Raw genomic sequence first — 12,000 nt, forward strand, 5'->3', positions numbered from 1 at the left:
CCAAACACAATTCCATACAGCATATGGGATGTAGTGTGAAATAGTTAATAAAGATAGTTATGTGGCACAATGGATGATGTTCTGGATATGGAATCAAGACTAAGTACAAATTATGAAATACAATTACTAAGTACAAATACAGCCCCTTTCACTTACTTGCTCTGTGACATTAAGGAAATAATTTACCATCTCTATCTCCCTCAGCATCTTCATTTGTAAAAAGGGGACAAGAATAGCACCTAACATCTAGGACTGTTGTAAAGATGAAATGAGATAATATTTGTAAATTTATTTGCACACCTTAAAGTACTTTGCATGTGTTAGGGGAAATAAATCAGTAAATCTAGACTAGAACCAGACTCTAGAGAGCCTTAAGAAGTGGGACATTGAGGATATATTTTGTTGCATAAGAAGATTTTGGAGCAGCAGAACAATAAGGTCAAACCTATAATTAGGGAAAGGAAAGTCAGGTTTTACTTAGTGTCAGAAGGTGGAAAAAGAATTATGTATTAAATCAAGGATGAAAGTGATAATAGGAATGGGAGGATGGGATTAATTAGTGTAGAATGGGTGATGAGAACTCCTGGTCAATTTGATGAGTTCTCCAATATACATGATAAAATAACAGAGCATAGACCTTTGTCAAAATGGGCACCTCCCACAGAGCTACAATACTCTGAACTCATGCTGTTATACCAATGGGACTTGTTGATTGTGCCCTAATTAATGGGTACTGGCTCAAGGATGATTGGTGAGAAATCAAGGTGGTCAGACTTTAATCAGAAAACTCTTCTCTCAATTTCCCCACCCCCATGACCTATATCAGTGAGCCATGGTAGTGGTTCTGCCTTTAAGATTATTAGCAAATGAAGAGAGAAGAAAGAAAGGAGGGTTTTCTCTACTCTCCCCCTTTTAGCAGTTATGATAATTATAACAAAAGCACATAAAGGTGGAGACAGTTGCTTGGACTAAGTCTTGGACTCTCAGTCTACACAGTTCTGGTTGCTTTCTCTTTCCTTTCTGCTTCCTTTTATGGGTATATTTCATGTAAAAATAAGCTAGAAAAAATGGATGTTTTTAGCCTTGGGGTTTACCTCCTAAGTCAATGGTTCCTGAATAAAGAATACAGGTACCAACAAATAAGAATGAGATTTCCTTAATAGCATACTCCTTGGAGAAGAGGATCACTAATAGGAAGATATTATAGCTGAAGGACTAAAGCTATGCCATGGTTAGGCAACAAATCTGGACCTTGCTAACCCTCCCTGATAATTGTTGTGAGTTGCTCAGACAATGAAGGTGTCAGGGGAATGCAAAATATCTGTTCCAAAGTCATACAACTTATATTTGCCCTCTGGTGGTGGGAAGTATACTAAATATAATGAGAGTAGTGGGCTATTTGAGTGTTTTATATGGCTTGTATTTATTCATGTATGCATTTAAAACCTATATATTATGCAATTTCTGTGGTCAAGATTTTTTTTTTTACTACCTCAAATCAGATAGCAATATCATAACTGATTGTTTTTGTGAGAAGGTACCTTAACACCTACATTTAGCAAAACTCCAGAACTGAACAATTTCTATGTTTTGTTTCAGAGGTTTTCCTGAAGAAATTCAGGAGGAAATAATAATAAACCAAAAAGAATTTGATTCCTTTTCTGGTCCATCTCTTTAAATAGGTGCTGGTCCATGTAAACCCAGAGTGCCTTGACAGCATTCCCTGAGCCATGACTGACACTAGCCATAAAACAAGGGGAAATACAAGTACGTACAAATCATATAGTTGTTCCTTTCATGATTCTTCTCTGGTGAAGAGACTCCAATTAAATAATTATAACAGTGAACAACACTGCTTGGGAGTGTTGGAGGTTGGGAGCTTGGGAGAAGTGGGCGGTTTAAGGAAGCCTTTGCTGATCCTTCTTGCCCAGGTGTAGCCTGCTTTAATTATTTGGTGAGGACCAAAGGTCAGTTTACTTCCTTCAGTATTCAAGGAGAAGTTCCCTAGGTCAAATCTTCTATTCATCATTTATTCACCTCATCCATCTCCTTAATGATTTTATATACTTTGATTTATCACTTGTCAACATTATTAAATAGTATAACTATTAATACTTTTTTATTTTATTTTTTATTGTCATCACTCATTTTGAAAGTTCTTCCTCACTCAATAATTTTAGGTGCCCTTCTCTGAGAACATTTCTGCTCTGTTATGACTGACTTGAGGTTTAACAAATGGAAATGGTACAATACTGAGTAATGTTGGATGCTCTGATTTGGAGAAGATAGAATCATGCTTTCTTTGTTCCCAATATCCTTCCTGAAGACATGTTGCATTTCATCAACCAAATGCCTGAGATAATATAGCTATGAGGAGTAAATTAGTACTACTTAACTACTCAAAAAAGAATTGGTGAAGACAGACACCAGAGGCTGGCAAACCTTCACACTTTGAAGAGTGATTGCAAATAGAATCAGAAGCTGTTCAAAAATTGAGCCATCTGCTAAGTGTAATCCACAACAAAAAGAACTTAATCATGCACTAGGGGGCAGCATAGCAGAAGACTGATGTACAAGCAAAACTTTTATAGGAAAAGATGTGGGTGGTATAGGGCCAGTCCAACATTTGACTTGTCCATTTGACTTGCAATAGAATCATTCATAATGGCAGGCTCAATGTCTTTCTTTTAAGCACTGAGGACAATTTTCCCTGTTATTCCCTACTTTGAATTCGTCCACATTTTCCATCCTAGGTGCTATTTGTAATTTTCTTCTGTGATTAATTTATAGTAGAGAATATTTCCTAACTTATTTAAGATAACCTGAGACAACTGCACTTACCAAAATAATAAAAATGAAAATATTTTTCCCTTTCCTCAAAATAAAACTCTCATTAATGCTTTCTACCATCAGTGGATAAATTCAGGTGAGGAAAGGGGATGCGAAATAGGCTTCTGTGTTACTCAAAATGTACTAACAAATAATTGTTATCATTTTATAGTGCTTTAAAATGTTGCAAAGCACTCTACATATATTTCTTCTTTGATCTGAGAAAAAACCTTTTATTTTTTATAAATATTCCTTCTAGCTCTAAAATTCTGATTTTATGAACATGATATGTCATGACTTTAAAAATGTATAAATGTAAAAATGTATAAAAATGTATAAATAAAAATTTAATTGAGGTGTGCCAAATCCAAAATTGTCTGATTAAAGACTCTTCAATCCTGTGGTTTGAAAACCACTTAAATCTTGTATTCTGAAATAATACCTAGCAATATCATTTGTTTATACTGTTGAATTTGAGCCTTGGTCTTGTCACTGAGTAACCTGTATGGCCTGAGACAAGTCACTTGTCCTCTCTGGGTCATAGTTTCTTCATTGGTAAAATGAAAATAATTGACTAATTTACCCAGAAATTTCCTTCCAGATCTAAATCAATTGTAATTTTTAAAGTTGTTTGAGTCAAGTAAGAGAAAATAGGATAAAAATAAAATTGTCTTTTCTTTAATAGAATGTGGGGGGCTCATGTTTTCTACATATCCAAATTAGAACACTGCTTCAGAAAGTATTTGATAATTTATTTTGCCTAATGACCCTTTGTTGACCAACTTTTTTTTTTGTGGGAGGGCTTTTCTGACTTATCTCTGCCTTGGCTATGTGTTTCTGTTTCCAACTTCTATTGACACAATAAGGGATGAGAACAATCACAAGAATACAAATTCCGAAATATTTCCTTAATATTTTCCATTTTCTCTCAAATCCCTATCCAAGAGAGATAATATTTAGTCAGAATCACTTGGAGGAAAATAATCTAATCCTCTTTCTGATGATCTTTGGTGTAAAATTTAGAAATAGACATTTCATGAGACAAGAGTCAAAAACTGTGTTTTGAAGCAAATGACTTTTTAAAATGCCTTTTTAAAAATTTATTTTTAGTTTTCAACATTCACTCCCATAACATTTTGAGTTTTAAATTTTCTCCCCGTCCCTCTTTTCTTCCTCCCCAAGATGGCATGCAATTTGATGTAGGCACTACATATGCATTCCTACCAAACATATTTTCCACATTATTCATGTTGTGAAGAAGAATTAGAACCAATAGGAGGAACCACAAGAAAGAAGAAACAAAACAAAACAAAAGACAAAAAAGAACAAAGTGTAGGTTTCAATCTGCATTCAAACTCCATGGTTCTTTCTCTGTATGTGACTAATATTTTCCATCATAAGAGTTTCGGAGATGTCTTAGATACTGGTATTGCTGAGAAGAGCTAAGTCTATTAAGGCAGTCATCTCACAGAGTGGTTGTTACTGTGTACAATGATCTCCTGGCTCTGCTCACTTTACTCAACATCAGTCCATACGAGTCTTTCCAGGTTTTCTAAAGTCCACTTGCTCATCATTTCTTATAGCACAATAGTAGTCCATTACATTCATACATCACAACTTGTTCAGCCATTCTCCAATTGATGGGCATTCCCTCAATTTCCAATTTTTTGACACCACATATAGAGCTGCTATAAATATTCTGTACACATGGGTCCTTTTCCCATTTGTATCATCTCTTTGGGATACAGCCCTAGAAGTGCTATTGCTGGGTGAAGGGGTATGCATATTTTTATAGCTCTTTTGGTATAGTTTCAAATTGTCCTACAAAATGTTTGGATCAATTCACAACTCCACCAACAATGTATTAATGTTCCAATTTTCCCACATCTTCTCTAACATTTATCATTTTCCTATTTTGTCATGGTAGCCAACCTGATAGGTGTGATATGGTACCTCAAAGTTGTTTTGATTTGCATTTCTCTAATCAATGGTGATTTAGAGCATTTTTTCATGTGACTATACATACCTTTAATTTCTTCATCTGAAAACTTACCTGTTCACGTCCTTTGAGCTTTTCTCAATTGGAGAATGATTTGTATTCCTATTAATTTTACTTACTTCTCTATATATTTTAGAAATGAGATCCTTATCAGAGATACTAGTTGTACAAATTCTTTCCCAGTTTTAGGCTTCCCTCCTGATCTTTATTCCATTAGCTTTGTTTGTGCAAAAAACTTTTCAATTTAATGTAATCAAAGTTATCCATTTTGTATTTCATAATGTTCTCTATCTCTTGTTTGGTCATAAATTCTTCTGTTCTCCATAAATCTAACAGATAAAGTATTCCTTGCTCTCCCAGTTTTCCTATAGTATCAGCCTTTATATGTATATCATGTACTCATTTTGACTGTACTTTGGTATAGGGTGTAAGGTCTATGTCTAGTTTCTGCCATACTCTTTTCCAGTTTTCCCAGCAGTTTTTCTCAAAGAGTAAGTTCTTATCCCAGAAGCTGGTGTCTTTGAGTTTATCAAACAGTAGATTACTATAGCCATTAACTACTGTGTCTTGTGTACCTAATCTATTCCACTGATCTACCACTCTGTTCCCTAGCCAGTACCAAGAAGTTCTGATGATTGCTGCTTTATAACACAACTTAAGAAGTGGCATGGCTGGTGAACTTTCCTAGCATTACTTTCCCTTAGTTCCCTTGATATTCTGGACTTTTTCTTTTTCCAGATGAATCTTATTATTCTTTCTAACTTTATAAAATAATTTTTTGTAGTTTGATTGGTATGGCACTTAATAGGTAAAATAATTTAGGTAGAATTGTCATTTTTATTATATTAGCTCAGCCTACCCATAAGCAACTTAGGTTTTTCCAATTATTTTGATCTGACTTTATTTGTGTGAAAAATGTTTTGTAACCTAGTTCCTAGGTTCGTTTTGGCAGATAGACTCCTAAATATTTTATGATGCCTACAGTAACTTTAAATTGGATTTCTCTTTCTAGCTCTTGCTGTTGGGCTTTGTTGGTAATATATAGAAATGCCAATTACTCATGTGGATTTATTTTGTAGCCTACAACTTTGCTAAAGTTATTTATTATTTGAAGGACTTTTTACTTGATTCTCTAGGATTCTTTAAGTATATCATCATATCATCTGGAAAGAGTGATAGCTTTGTTTTTTCTTTGCCTATTCTAATACCTTCAATTTCTTTCTCTTCTCTTATTGTTAAAGCTAACGTTTCCAATATGCAATTGGACAACAATGGTGATAATGGACATCTTTGTTTCACCCCTGATATTATTGGAATTGCTTCTAGCTTGTCCCCATTACATGTAATGCTTCTTGAAGGTTTTAGGTAGATGCTATTTCTTACTTTAAGGAAGACTCCACTTATACCTATGCTCTATACCTATGCTCTCTAGTGTTTTTAATAGGAATGGGTGTCTATTGAGATGATCATGTGGTTTCTGTTAGTTTTGTTGTTGATATGATCAATTATGCTGATAGTTTTCCTAATATTGAACCAGCCCTGCATTCCTGGTATAAATCCTACCTGGTCGTAGTGTATTATTCTGGTGATAAGTTGCTGTAATCTATTTGCTAATATTTTGTTAAATTTTTGCATCTATATTCATTAGAGAAATTGGTCTATAATTTTCTTTCTCTGTTTTGACTCTTCCTGGTTTAGGTATGAGCACTATATTTGTATCATAAAAAGAATTTGGTAAGACTCCTTCTTCACCTATTTTCCAAATAGTCTATATAGTATTGGAATTAATTGTTCTTTGAATGTTTGATAGAATTCACTTGTAAAACCATCTGGTCTTTAAGATTTTTTTTCCTAAGGAGTTCAGTGATGGCTTGTTCAACTTCTTTTTCTTAAATGGGGTTATTTAAGTATTTTGCTTCTTCTGTTAATCTGGACAATTTATATTTTTGTAAATGTTTATCCATTTTACTAAGATTGTCAAATTTATTGGCATACAGTTGGGGGAAAATAGCTCCTAATTATTGTTGTAATATTCTCTTCTTTGGTGGTGGCTTCACCCTTTTCATTTTTGATACCAGTAATTTCATTTTCTTCTTTCTTTTAATTAAATTAGCCACAGGCTTGTCTATTTTATTGTTTTTTTTCATAAAACCAGCCCTTAGTTTTATTTATTACTTCAATAGTTTTCTTAATTTCAATTTTATTAATCTTTCCTTTGGTTTTCAGTATTTCCAGTTTGGTATTTAATTAGGAATTTTTAATTTGTTCTTTTTCTAGCTAATTTAGTTGCATGCCAAATTCATTGATTCTTTCTTTCTCTATTTTATTCATGTAAACACTTAGAGATATAAAAATTTCCTAAGAACTGATTTTGCTGCATCCCGTAAGTTTTGGTATGTTGCCTCATTACTGTCATTCTCTTGAATGAAATCATTGATTGCTTCTATGATTTGCTGTTTGACCCACTCATTCTTTAGGATTAAATTATTTATTTGCAGTTAATTTTAGTCTATCTTTCCATGTCCCTTTATTACATATAACATTTATTGCATCATGATCTGAAAAGGATGCATTTAATATTTCTGCCTTTCTGCATTGGATTGTGAGTTTTTTATGCCCTAGCACATGGTGAATTTTTGTGTAGGTGCCATGTACCACCAGGAAAAAGGTATATTGCTTTCTATCCACATTCAGTTTTCTGCAGAGGTCTACCATATCTAACTTTTTTAATATTCTATTCACCTCCTTAACTTCTTTCTTATTTATTTAGTGGTTAGATTTATCTAGTTCAGAGAGGAGTAGGTTTCAGTCCCCCACTAATGTTGTTTTGCTGTCTATTTCTTCCTGTAACTCCCTAAACTCATCTAAGAATTTAGATGCCATACTACTTGGTGGATATATGTTTAGTAATGATATTATGTCATTGTCTATAGTACCTTTTACCAGAATGTAATTTCCTTCCTTATCTCATTTAATAAGATCTATTTTTGTTTTAGCTTTGTCTGAAAGCAGGATTACTACCCCTGATTTTTATTACTTCAGCTGAAGCATAATATATTCTACTCTAGCCTTTTACCTTTAATCTATGTGTATCTGTTTCAAATGTGTTTCTTATAAACAAGATATTATGGGATCATAGTTTTTTTAATCCATTCTGCTATCCATTTCCATTTTAGGTGAGAGTTCACCCCATTCACATTCAGTTAGGATTACTATCTATGTCCTTCTCTCCATCCTATTCCTCCCTCTCCTTGTTTATGCTTTTCTTTCTCTTTTTCTCCCTCTTCATCCTCCCTAGAGTTTTGCTTTTCACCACTGCCTTCCTCAATATGCCCTCCCTTCTATCAGCTTCCTCCCTTTTCTTTCCCTTTTCCCTTACTATTTCTTCCCTCCCTTCTCTCCGCCCTTCCCTTTCCTTTCCCCTTTCCCTCCTACTGCCTAATGGCTAGTTAAATTTCTATACCTGAGTATGTTGAAGCAAATATGAGGAGAGTAAAGTTCAAACAATGCTCATCTCCCTCCCTTCTTTACCTCTACTTTAATATGCCTTTGTGCCTCTTCATGTGATATAATTTACACTTTTCTGCTTCCTCATTTCCTCTTCTCCCATTATAATTTCTTTTCACCACTTCCTTAGGTTTTTTTATCATTACATCAAAGTCAACTTATACCTATTCCCTTTGTCTATGTATATTACTTCTAAATTTCATAATAAAGATATAGTTCTGAAGAGCTGTAAATATTATCTTCCCATGTAAGGATATAAACAGTTTATCCTTATCAAATAACATGGGTTTTTTTCCCCTTTTCCTATTTACCTTTTTATTCCTCTCTTGAATTTTGTATTTGAAAATCAAATTTTCCATTGAACTCTGCTGTTTCCACCATGAAAGTCTTGAAGTACCCTATTTCATTGAATGTCCATCTCCTCCTCTGAAGGAGTATGCTCATTTTGCTGGGTAGTTGATCCTTGGTTGTAATCCAACCTACTTTACCTTATAGAATATCATATTCCAAGCCCTCTGATATTTTAATGTGGAAGCTACAATGTCCTGCATAATCCTGACTGTGGTTCCATGATATTTGAATTGTTCCTTTTTGGCTGCTTGCAGGATTTTCTCCTTGACCTGATAATTCTGGAATTTGGCTACAATATTTCTTGGTGTTTTCAATTTGGGATCTCTTTCAGGAGGTGATCAGTGGATTTTTTTGATGACTATTTTACCCTCTGGTTCTAGGGCCTGAAGATAGTTTTCCATGGTGATCTCCTGAAAGATGCTATGCAGGCTCTTTTTTCATCATGGCTTTCAGGTAATTCTTAAGTTATCTCTCCTGGATCTATTTTACAGGTCAGTTGTTTTTCTAGTTAGATATTTTACATTTTCTTCTATTTTTTTCATTCTTTTGATTTGGTTTTTACTGATTCTTAATGTATCATAGAATCATTAGATTCAACTTACCCAATTCCAATTTTTAATGAATTGTTTTCTTCAGTTAGCTTTCATACCTCCTTTTCCATTTGGCCCATTTTACTTTTTAAGGAGTTGTTTTCTTCAGTGTATTTTTTTCCATTTTTTAAAATGAATTGTTCATTTTTTCTTCTGCCTCCCTTAGTTGACTTTTAAAATAATTCTTGACCTCCTCCAAGAAACTTTCTGGGCTTGATATCAGTTCATATTCCACTCTGAGGTTTCAGATGTGGATATATGGACAATATTATCCTCCCCTGAATTTGTGTTTTGATCTTCTCTGTCATCAAGATATTTTTTCTATGGCCACTGCTTTTCTGTGTCGCTTCTTACTCATGTTGTTTGCCTTTTTTCTGGATTTTATAGTTGGTCTCAGGCTTCTTGTGGTTGGGGCTAGGGCCTGGTTACTGGTTTGCTGACATAGGGCTTGCCAATGGCTTGCTGGGATGCCCTCCTTCCTGTACTGGTCCCCTTCAGCCACAGCAAGAGGAATCTTTCCTGTTAATCTCCCTAGTCTCATGAGCTAAAAGACTGCTGTATCTAGTCTTTCTGCTGACTCTATTATTTCAGGATTTTTCCTGGGACAATATTCTATGGGTTTTTCAAGGTCAATGAGTAAGGATGAGATCAAAGTATTGCTTGCTCTGCCATGTTGGCTCCCAGAAGTCGAAATAGGTGCCTTCAAAACATTCAGTCTGTGAGGTAATAGCTCCAGCAGCAGTGCTTCTGCTGCTGCTGCCACAACTTCCGCTGATTCAGTTGCTCCCAAAGCCTGTTCCTGGTTTGCTGTTCATGGGCTGTATTGTATGCCCTGTAGCCCTGTGCTGGACTGCACTTCTCTCTTACCTAGTTTCAACAGACACCTCCAGCTGACCTCCTAAGTTGTTCCTGGTGTCTGGGGCTGAGAAGACTGAAACCTGCCACTGCTTCTGGTGATTCTGTCTCCTGAAGCCTGCTCAGGCTTTGCTTAGGCTGGGTCTGCTGCTGCACACTGCACACTGGGTGCTCCTCTCTCAGATGGGTCCAACCAACTGGCCTTTCCTAGTGACCTTCCAGGTTGTCTTAGGCCGGAAATCTGCCTCCCTCTGTCTCTCTGTGGGTCCTGCCACTCTAGAATCTGCTCAGAATTGCCTTTCAGCATTATTTGAAGAGATAGGGGGAGAGAACTCAGGTGAGCTCACTCTGTCATCTTGGCTTAAAATGCCTTTTTTTTAAATATATAATATTCCTTTGGTTTTCTTCCAATCTGATGTTGTTGTTGTTGTTATTGTGTCATATCATATTTTGTGTTGTGTTGTGATCCCATTTGGACTTTTCTTGACCAAGATATTAGAGCAATTTGTCATTTCCTTCCCCAGCTCATTTTACAGATAAGGAAACTGAAGCAAACAGAGTTACATGACTTGTTCAGGATCAATTTAGAAAATTTGAACTCAGGAAGATGAGTCTTCCTTACTCCAGGTCCAATTATATCTACTGAATCACCTAGCTGCCCAAATACATCTTGATACTAAATAAAATAATTTATATATTTATTAAAATACCAATCAAACCAGTAAGGATATATTTGAACAACCTAGGCACAATGATAACAAATTTCTTATGCAGGGGAAAAGGTCTATAACATGAAGGGAAATAATGAAAATAAAGTAATAAAAATAAGATTTATATAATTAAGTAGTAATCAAATATCTGATACTGGTATACAAATAAAAAAGTAGATCAGTGGGATAACATTGAATAAATCAGAAAGAACTAAACTCATTTACCTAGCATTAAAAAACATTATAATACAAATTACTTGGGAAAGAATTTCTTTTTACTACAAATGATAAGAAAACTAGAAAGTAGATTAACAGAAAATAATTTTAACCAAACTCTTACCTTATACCAGAATAAGAACAAAATAACAATGTGATATTAAGAACAAAATTTAAAAAATTATTTGGGAAGCAGAGAAAGGGGAGAGAGAGAGAAAGAGAGAGAGAGAGAGAGAGAGAGAGAGAGAGAGAGAGAGAGAGAGAGAGAGAGAGAGAGAGAGACACTTCTTCCAACTACGGCTAAAGATAGTTTCTTTAATCAAATAGATGATAGAAACAATCCCAAAAGATAAAATAAATTATTTTGATTATACAAAATTGAAAAGTGTTTGCACATAAAAAAATCAGTGCAGCTAAGCTAAGAAGTAAAGATGTCAAAGGAAATTCTTTTATTAAATATCTTTGATATATTTCTGATACATAAGATATAAATACGGTGTTCCAAAGTCTTAGTATGGTTTTAAGCTACTAATATTTAAAGCTGCACAAAGATTTTTGGGACACAATTTATTGGCTACTTACATAAATATACATAAGACCAAGAGATATTTCCCAAAGGATTAATGGATAAAAGAATGCTCAAAAGATGAAGTACACATGATAAACTTTATCAAAGATTACTCTAATGTATGGATAACGACAGAAATGCAATTGAAAACAAGTTTGAGGTTTCAACTCAGGCCCAGAAAATTGGCAGACAAAAAAAAATAGTTTCAGAGCAATCACTCCTAAAAAAAAAATGTGTGGAAAGGCAGGCAAAAAAATCTACAGTGAAGCTATCAATTATTTCCAAACATTCTGGAATTCTTCTAAGACAGTGACTAAAGAAGTTCATCTTCTTTCATCCAGAGATAACACTGTTTTGGCATATACTGAAAGACAG

This window comes from Phascolarctos cinereus, unplaced genomic scaffold, assembly GCF_003287225.1.
Source record: "Phascolarctos cinereus isolate Bilbo 61053 unplaced genomic scaffold, phaCin_HiC Scaffold_726;HRSCAF=1367, whole genome shotgun sequence".
NCBI classification, from domain to species: domain Eukaryota; kingdom Metazoa; phylum Chordata; class Mammalia; order Diprotodontia; family Phascolarctidae; genus Phascolarctos; species Phascolarctos cinereus.